Below are 10,635 nucleotides of genomic sequence, written 5' to 3'. Positions count from 1 at the left end.
TCTTTATTTTTGTTATATGTCGACACCTTATCCAAAAGTGTTATTCAAACCAATATATGCATGCTGTTATTTATAGCTTTATATGTGCGCTTGACAGAGGCAAAAGAAAAAACAATGAATGATTTTATGTTCTTTGGAAAGTTTATAAAATTCTTATGACGTCATCAGCAATACATACATATACATACGGAAATGTACATCTGTGTCCATGCGTGTGTGTTTGTGCGTGTGTGTGTGTGTGTGTGTGTGTGTGTGTGTGTGTGTGTGTGTGTGTGTGAATATATATTCTTTTTTTTTTTTACTTGTTTCGATCATCTGACTGCGGCCATGCAGGAGCACCGCATTTAGTCGAACAAATTGACCTCTTATTCTTTGTAAGACTAGTACTTATCCTATCGGTCACGTTGGCCGAGCTGCTAAGTTCCGGGGATGTAAACACACCAGCATCGGTTGTGAAGCGATGTTCAGGAAGGACAAACCCTGACACTCAAACATGCAGGCACACACACACACACACACACACACACACACACACACACACACACACACACATATATATTTATATATATATATATATATATATATATATATATATATATATATATATACACAACGGACCTCTTTCAGTTTCCATCTACGAAATCCACTCACAAGGCTTTGGTTGGCCCGAGGTTATAGTAGAAGACGCTTGCCCAATGTGCCACGCAGAGGGACTGAACCCGGAACCATATGGTTGGGAAGTAAGCTAAATACATATATATAGGGACGGCATCTAGACGATGATGATGATGATGATGATGATGTATAAATATATATATACAGAAGAAGCAACAAACAAATGTATATATAAACAGATTTACACACACGTATTTCTGGATCACGTACGCAGAAATGCAAAGACTCACTGTCATTTTATCGACTCTTTGTTATTTGTTTGTGTGTGTATCTTGCAGGCCTTTATATTTGTTTATATTTTCAGCACCCTCAACACCAGTGACTCTCCAACTGACCAATACCAGACACACCCAACCGCAAACATGACTGGAATTTGTTTGCTTTCAATCTTGATTCTGTTTCCGTCACCCTAACGTCGGACAAGTTAAAATAGTCCTAGACAATCTAAATTTAATTAAACATGGCAGATATCTGTGACCCTTTTTCAATCCTGACAGACTCCACCAGGAGATCTTGCTTATCTTCTATGAGAAACTCAACTTCATCTTGATAATCGTAGCTTGCTTTTTATTCTTTTTTTTTTTAGTATGTTCTATACGTGAAACCCAACAATATTTGGGTATTACACACAGACGCTGATAATGTCCCCTTTGTTTTTCATAATCAGCGTCGTTGTATTCGATTTTATTTTACTTTTGCCCCTGACGAAATATAGAGCCCATCACAAAGGAATTCATCTATTATGTATGCTACTTACATGGTTATATTATAGTTGTTTTGTTCATCTATTTATGCTGAGGAAATGAATAAGCTATTACATTTAATTAAAATATAACGTAAATGATATTTCGACTCTATTGAAACAGCTGTCGAGAACAATTATATAATGGATTATATGTAAACTGTTTGCTTTTCTGCATCTTAATGTTCTAAATATATTGCTCTGAATTCGCCGATTCTGTATATACTGGCAAGTTTATTCTATCAATATTTATTTCATTTTAATAATCTATTGGAGTTTAACGATTTGCTAATAGTGAATACTGTGAGTGTATTTTATGTTGTTTATACATCAACTCAGTATATTGAAATATATATCTGCCCGAATGTATATACATGTATATATGTATTATGTATTATGTACACACACATGTATATACACGCACGTATACACTCACACACGCATATATATACATAGACACACATAAATATATGTATATGTATATATATATATATATATATATATATATATATATATATATATATATATATATATATATATATAGTTGAGATCTGTTCTGTTGAGAACTTATAAGAGCACAAATAGAGCTCGTTCACTCTTAGAATTCCCAAATAGCCGGTAGTATTCTTATGTTATGCTACCAATTCTAGTCTTAGGTATTCCTCGTGTGCGAAAATAAAAAGCAAAATGTCAGCGTTTGCTAGTTTCAAAGAAGAAGCCATCGATGTTGTAGCATGGAAATCTAGATTTACTTACGGAGACATCAACTGAGTATCGCCTGAGGAGATACATATAGATCTTATACTGGTAAATCGTTAACTAATTTAATTTAAACTTAACTTTAAATCCTTTGTATACGAGGATGTGTATGTATCGAATATATATAAATATATATATATATATATATATATATATATATATATATATATATATATATATATTTCATTTCATTTTCAATTTTATCTAGTTTCAGCTCATGAGCTATGGCCATGCTGGGGCACCGCCATTTGGTGTTGCTACACAATTTTACTTCATGAATTTTACTTCAGGAATTGACATTTGGTGCATGAGAGAGTTTGATGCAGCTGCTCTCATCTGCGCCTCCTGCCGTGAAGTTGGTTCATCTGGGACACCTGGCAGGAAGAGGTCCAGCCTTGTGTTGAAGACACCTATATCCACTGCATGCAGGTCTCTCAGTTCCTTCGGGAGGATATTGAAGAGCTGTGGACCTTTGAAGCCCAGGCTATTGCAGTATCTTGTCCTACATCTTGATATATATATATATATACTCTAGTACTCTTTTACTTGCTTCAGTCATTTGACTGAAGCCATGCTGGAGCACCACCTTTAGTCGAGCAAATCAACCCGGATACTTATTCTTCGTAAGCCTAGTACTTATTCTATCGCTCTCTTTTGCCTAACCGCTAGATGACGGTTACATAAACACACCAGCATCGGTTGTCAAGCAATGCTAGGGGAACAAACACAGACACACAAACACACATACACACACACACACACACACACACACACACACACACACACACACACACACACACACACACACACTACATATATATATATATATATATATATATATATATATATATATATATATATATGTGTGTGTGTGTGTGTGTGTGTGTCTGTGTTTGTGTGTCTGTGTTTGTTCCCCTAGCATTGCTTGACAACCGATGTTGGTGTGTTTATGTAACCGTCATCTAGCGGTTAGGCAAAAGAGAGCGATAGAATAAGTACTAGGCTTACGAAGAATAAGTATCCGGGTTGATTTGCTCGACTATATATATATATATATATATATATATATATATATATATATATATATTACTCATGACAACTGAGTAGAATATGTTTTACTGAGAAGGTTCAATAAAACCGAAAAATCCCTGTTATTTTCTGCACAAATCCGTCTACATCGGGTTTATTTTTCTAAATACATTGCTTCACTAATTAAAATTATCTGACTCTTTCACTTTTGGAAGCTAAACAACCTTAAAGGAAGTTTTCCTTTTCTAATGATATGGATAGTTTCACTTAATGGAACTTTCTTTTCATCACTATATTACTGATTTGAGGGACCTACCTGATGTGGATATTGAGTACACAAAACAATAACCTTAGTTATTTTTCCTCCAGGTTCTTTGTTGAAGTATCGTCTGATTTTTGCTACGTCGAAAGTTCGATGAGAAAGTAATGATCTTCCTTTACTCCACCTTAATAGCAGCAAAATAATTTTTAGTCTTCTTTTTTTTAATACAAAATAAAAGAGGATAAAATAACTTGTTTCTAAAGCATTAAACTAGCTGGAAAAATGACCAGTAATTTCATGATGTACAACGATGAGATCGTATCATTTCACACAAGAATGATTGAATTCGTTGCAGCAAGCATTCTTTTAATGTATCAGCTAAATTTTTTTTTGTTTCCACTTTTTTTTTATATATTCTTTGAAAAGCATGAGTCATCTTTTCAGTTCATTCTTAATGTATGTCTTGTGTCAAGAAACTCGGATTCTTAACGACTTCCGATTCTCGCTCGTAAAAAAAAAATCGTTCATCATTCTGTTATTAGTGTACGCATCAGAAGAGACAAATATATACTGAAGAGACACATGCACTCATATACAAAACGGCTTCCCGTCATGTGCATGTGCGTATGCGACTTACACAGCCATAGGCGTGTGTGTATGTGCACGTGTGTGTGTGTGTATGTGTGTATGTATGTGTGTGCGTCTGTGTCTGTGTGTCTGTGTGTGTGAGATCATGAACTAGTTAACGAGCCTTTGTGGTTTTCCAGGTTGCTGGTAATGGCAACCAAATCGCACCCAAATATCTTGATAAGGAACAGATACTTTGTGGTTCCCAAAGTGGGTGGTATTCCCCCCCCACTCCTACCTGGGGGGCGGTGGAAAGATCTAGATCGGCGTTGAAGAAAAGTGGAACGAGAATGGAGTGGCCAAAATGGGTGATAAAAATCAGTATTAATTAGATTAATTAGCTTTGAGGTTTATTTGTGAAATACAGTTGTTTCGCATTTGCTGCAGAAAGTGATCTATATCTGTAGTGGGGAGGGGGAAGGGGCTAGGAACGTGGCCTGGATACCGAAGGGACACCAGCGCGAAGAAGAAGAAGAAGAAGAAGAAGAAGAAGAAGAAGAAGAAGAAGAAGAAGAAGAAAAAGAAGAAGAAGAAGAAGAAGAAGAAGAAGAAGAAGAAGAAGAAGAAGAAGAAGAAGAAGAAGAAGAAGAAGAATAAGAAGAAGAAGAAGAAGAAGAAGAAAGAGACGTATTAATACTCAGTTGATGCTCAATTATAGCTGAGTATCCTGGAGCAGTGTGAAATGAAGTGCCTTGCTTAAATGTATACATTCTCGGTTCTATTCCTGACAGGAATTGAACCTACAATTTTATAATGCTTATCCAATTATCCTAACCACTATGTCTATTCCTAGATTCTATATATCTGAAAAGCAGACGCTGAACGCTTTTGATCGTAAATCTACTCAATCAACGATGGTTGATTCATAAACAATTTTATTATCTCTCTTTTCATTCGTCTCAGCTAACGTTACCGAGACCGTTATAAAATCCGTATTAAAATAAATACACTTAAGACGAAACAGAAATACCAGCAATGAAGTACATTTCTTGAGATACACTACATCGATGACCCCGACAAGATGAAAAATGAGAAGAAAAGCTAGTAGCTCATGAGTAACGTTAGACAACATATAAACTACTGGTCGCTGATTGGTTAGTTACAATTACATGGACGACAACTGTATACAAACATTAAATCAAACAATTGTTCTTATTTCTTATGTTTTTCATAACGTACGTGAATGTCCTTCTGTCAAACAAAGCTGACTAAAATCGTTCGCGTCGCAGATAATATTTCATAAGAGCGCGAAAGATCGTCAATGCTGGTTGTGGTATTATTTTCAAAGAATTTATACTGTTGTCCTTATCTAAGAAGCCATAAGGATTCTCGGAGCAATACTAACTAAATTTTTACGACATTGATCCCAATCACCTGCGTCCATGATGCAATTTTCATTCTCGGCTAGAAACATTTCAGTTGACAAGGAAATGCATAGGGACCACAGCAGACCATCAACTCCAGGGTACAGGACATTTTTGTGTTTAATTAAAAGAAACCAATATTGAGATATATATAATCAAATAAATAACGGTTGATTCTTATGACATTAAAATTTCTCAAGATCAAAATATATAACTATGAATAAAAAATAATTTCAAGAACTGGCGTCCTGTCTTCGTGTTTGAGGGCCAAGCTCAGAAAATTGAAGATAATTCTTATAATATCCCAGAAGACAATCATATTTATATATTCATATATTGTTCTTATTTTATTTTTTACAAGAATAACATATGTTATGCAAGTGTACATCCATGGAATACAAAACAAAAAGAAAGATAAACAGAGTAAAAAAACAAGAATATATGAGTGAAAAAAGTCAAATCTTTACCAAAAATATTGAAGTGGGTGAGAAAATTTATGTATTTCCAAGAAGCCTGTTTTCCTTAGTGGTTTCAATTCAATGAATTGCAACACATAAAATTATAAATAATCAGAGATAGAAAAAAATATTAATATCAGATTTTTGTGTGTTTTTTCTTTCTTTCTTTCTTTCTTTTTTTTTTTTTTTTGAAACATTAAATATAATATTATTTAGAAATAAATCTTGCAAGAATTGTCAATATATACATATATGTGTGTGAGTGTGCATGTGTGTATGACTCTGTGTGTATGTCGATATGTGTATATACATACACACACACACACACACACACACACACACATATATATACATATATATCTGTGTGTGTGTGTGTGAGTGGTGTGTGTATAGACATGTGAGTGTGCGTATATGTATGTGTGTGTGTTTATGTGTACGTGAATGTGTGAGTGTGTGGTTATTGATGTTTAACATTTTGAATTATTTCTCTATGCATCACACAAACACACACACTCACACACACACACACACACACGGACGCAAGCTCACACAAGTATACATACACACATACACCCGCATATATACATATACGTATATATATATATATATATATATATATATATATATATATATATATATATATATATATATATATATATATATATATATATATATATATACATATATATCGGTGCATACATATACATGTTTCAATGCAAGCATATTTATACGTGGCAATGTCACATACACACACATACACACAATTTTTTATGCCTGGAGAAAAATATCTCTGTTTATACTTTCAATATTTTAATATATATATCAGAAAATTAGAACATTGGCGTTGGCAGCGCCAGAATTATATTCTATTCAATAAATTGTATTAACTTTGGTGATTCGCAGTTCCATTTCAAAATTTCTTTCCCAGTGAATTGGTAATGTTCTTATCAGTAATACGTTCAGGTCAAAAAACCTTCCGACTCACATACATACATACACATACATATATATATTTACAAACAGACACTCGCGCGCGCACATACACAGACAGAGATTCGGGCGTGTGTACATATCTATATATACACACACACATACAAACATACATGCATACATGCATACATACATACATGCATATATACATTCATACATAAATATATATACACACACACAGATTTGTGTGCATGTACATATCTATACACACACACACACACACACACACACATACAAACATACATATATATACACACACACATACAAACATACATATATATATATATATATATATATATATATATATATATATATATATATATATATATATATATATATATATATATATATATATATATATATATATATATACATTGATAGGGACAGGTATGGCCGTGTGGTTCCGGGTTCAGTCCCAATGCGTGGCACCGTGATGGAGTGTCTTCTACTATAGCCGCGAGAAGCCAAACCCTTTAGAGTCGATTTAGTAAACGGTAACTAAAAGACGCCAGTCATATATATGTATGCGTGTGTATGTGTATCATTGTGTTTGTGTTGGTCCACCAATACCACTTGACAACCGGTGTTGGTGTGTTTACCTCCCACGTAACTTAGCGGTTCGACGAAAAAGACCGATAAAATAAGTAGCATGCTTAAAATGAGGACTGTGGGCCGATTCACTCGACTAAATAATTTCCAAGGCTGTGCCCCAGCAAGGGCGCGGCTTAGTGCCTGAAGGAAGTGCTTTTATTGCCATGCTGGGGCACAGCCCTGTAAATTATTTAGTCGACTGAATTGGCCCCAGTCCTTTTGAAAACCTGGTACTCAATCTATCGGTCTCTTTCGTGAAACTTCTATGTTATAGAGATATAAACACTCCAACACCGTTTGTCAAATGGTGGTAGGCAACGAACACAGACAGACACACACACACTTACACAAACACACACACACACACACACACACACACACACACACACACACACATCATGTGTATATATATATATATATATATATGTATATATATAAATATAAATTGGCGACAATATACACATCACACTCTGTATACATACATACATACATACAGAGGCCTACATCAACTGGTTGAAGGAGGTAGTGCTGCTCTGGGTCAAGAGGGTGGCTGCTGGAAGACCCTATGTCTGGCAACATGTCTCTGCACCATTCCACAGAAGCAGGAGAACCCAGTCATGGCTGTCAGACAATTTCTGCGACCACATCACCCTGAACATTTGCCCACCTAACTTCCAAAACTGCAACCCCCTTGATTGTTATGTGTGGGGTGCAGTTGAGCAAGGAACCAACAAAACTCCTTGTAATATCAAAGATGAACTCAAGGCAAGAATTATGGCAGCATTCACCCACTTAAGACTGTGGTTGAAGCCAATACGATTTCATTGAATAAACTTACTCTTTAGTATTTCAGGATGTTTTTTATGTAATTTTAGTAAATATATCTGTTAAAATGAGATGTCAGTGTTATTTTCATTTTTGCGTAATTTAGACGACAGTTTATTTACCATTCCCTGTATATGTATACATATCAGCTCATTAAGAATGAAATGTCGGATTTACGTATGCACCAAATTTGACAGTCGTTAACTATAATGGCAATTCTTTGTTTAACAACACTGAAGATGTTTACACTCAAGATTTTTACTCATTGTTCACCAGGGCTCCGACAATTATTGGTTCTACTACCACCATTTTCATCGACCTCAACTTTTTAACCTCCCAAGCTAACCGGTCATATATATTGACTATTCTCTCTTCCTTATCGCATACTTTGTTGTTAGCTGGGCATGCTATATCTATGATCCAACATCGTAAATTAGGCGCAATTAAAATAACCCTCTTACTTTCAAAGATAAGATTCTACCGGAAGAACTTCACTATTGATAACACGAGAATCAAAGACTATATCCTCTCAATATGAGTGTTCTTGGGTCTACATTACAATTCTTTATTCAGTGTCTTTGCATAGAAAAGATGGTTGAGCATCCAATGAAATTTGTTTATTTTCTGATTTCCAATCCGACTGAAATTGACTTTGACTTACAACGGTTCAGCGTTGATAACTAAAATCTTAAATTATACACCAACGTCCCATTTACTCATTTCCTCGAATGTGACGTACGCTTATCAATTTATTGCACCGTGCCTATGCAATTTATACAAACATACATACATACATACATATATATATATATATATATATATATATATATATATATATATATATATATATATATATGCGTCCCACGCGCATTTATATATGTATATATATATATAGATATATATGCATATTTATATATATATATGTATATATATAACCTCACACACACAAACATATATGTATATATATATATATATATATATATATATATATATATATATATATACATTACAATATACATATATACATATATATATATAATATATACATATACATACGCGTGCATACACATACAAACATATGTTTATATGTAAGTTTACGTATATGTGTGTGCGCGAGCGAATGTACGAGCGTGTCTGTGCGTAGCAGGTGGCTTGTGACCGCTACTGTTAGTATATAACGCAATAGACTCTGTTACCAATTCTTGGTGGTGATTAAACAGGTAACACCACCAAGATTACCTGTTGAGGAAGGTGATTTTGGACATCCTAAGGGATGGAGAAAAAAAGACAATGGAATGTGGATAAATATTGGAAGATCAACATCTAAAATAACTCTTTAACTTTTTAACTAGCTTCAGTTTGACAACTGCGACCATGCTGGGGCATCGGCGTTAGCTTCGCTACACCTCCACTACTTAAAACCTCTTCTGATATGTGGCATTTGGTGAATGAGAGTTTGATGGTACCGCCATCATATGTTTCCAGCCGCGAGGTAGGTTCATATGAAGCTCATGACAGCAGGAGATCCAGTTTCGTTTTTAAAGCCACTCGTATTCACACTATGCTGTTCTATAAGGCTTTTTGGAATGACATTCAAGAATTATGGGGCCTTGAATCCTAAGCTGTTGCAGCGTCTGCCCCGTATATTGATGGCGATTTTGGATTTGGTGTCCCATTCTGCAATGTGTTTAACTTTCAATGTCAAAGTTTTATACGAGTCCTTCCAGGATTTTCTAGATGTTTGTCACTACACATCTCTCCTTCGTTCTAAGGAGTAGAAACTAGACTTTTTCAGTCTCTCCCAGTTGCTAACATGTCACTCTGAATGACTTCGAGTTCTGCAGTTAATTTTACACTGTGTAGTAGCCATGGTTGAGAGTAATAATCGAAGCGGCTGACATACGTCTTCCAGAGGACGATCATGGTTCCCTATCCTCTCGTTCTGAAAGTTCTAAGGATCCATCAAGCCAACCTCCTACATTTTATAGTGCATATGTTATGCATATTTTAGATGCATGCAAAGACTGGATTTTCAGTGACTATGTGGAGGAAACAGTTCTATATTTAAGAAATGAGGAATTGTATACACTATTTACATTATTTATATTTGACGGATATTTGTCCTCATCTCGTTTGTTGTTAACACAACGTTTCGGCTGATATACCCATCAGCCTTCATCAGGTGTCTTGGGAAAATTTCGAACCTGGGTACTCTGTCGGTAATGACGACGAGTGTTCCAGTTGAGACTACCACCGGCCTAGGTGTTAAATTAACAACAACAACAACAACAACAACAACAACAACAACAACAA

General features: G+C 35.0%; 1 long non-coding RNA gene across 4 annotated transcripts in view; it reads right to left on the bottom strand.

Annotated features, from left to right (window-relative positions):
* LOC149135462 (uncharacterized) overlaps positions 1-10,635 on the bottom strand; it is a 42,386-nt gene that overhangs the window by 15,248 nt on the left and 16,503 nt on the right. For 3 of the 4 annotated variants that reach the window (XR_016241875.1, XR_016241872.1, XR_016241873.1), the window contains exon 2: positions 3,522-3,651. This is a non-coding gene — a long non-coding RNA (uncharacterized LOC149135462). Of the gene's footprint in view, positions 1-3,521; positions 3,652-5,925; positions 6,080-10,635 lie in introns of those variants that run through there. The other variant, XR_016241874.1, reaches the window with a different exon arrangement.

The sequence above is a fragment of the Octopus bimaculoides genome, chromosome 5 (assembly GCF_046866305.1).
Source record: "Octopus bimaculoides isolate indiv1 chromosome 5, ASM4686630v1, whole genome shotgun sequence".
Taxonomy (NCBI): domain Eukaryota; kingdom Metazoa; phylum Mollusca; class Cephalopoda; order Octopoda; family Octopodidae; genus Octopus; species Octopus bimaculoides.
Note: the sequence above shows the minus strand (reverse complement) of the source record. Positions and strands in the feature narration are given on the sequence as shown.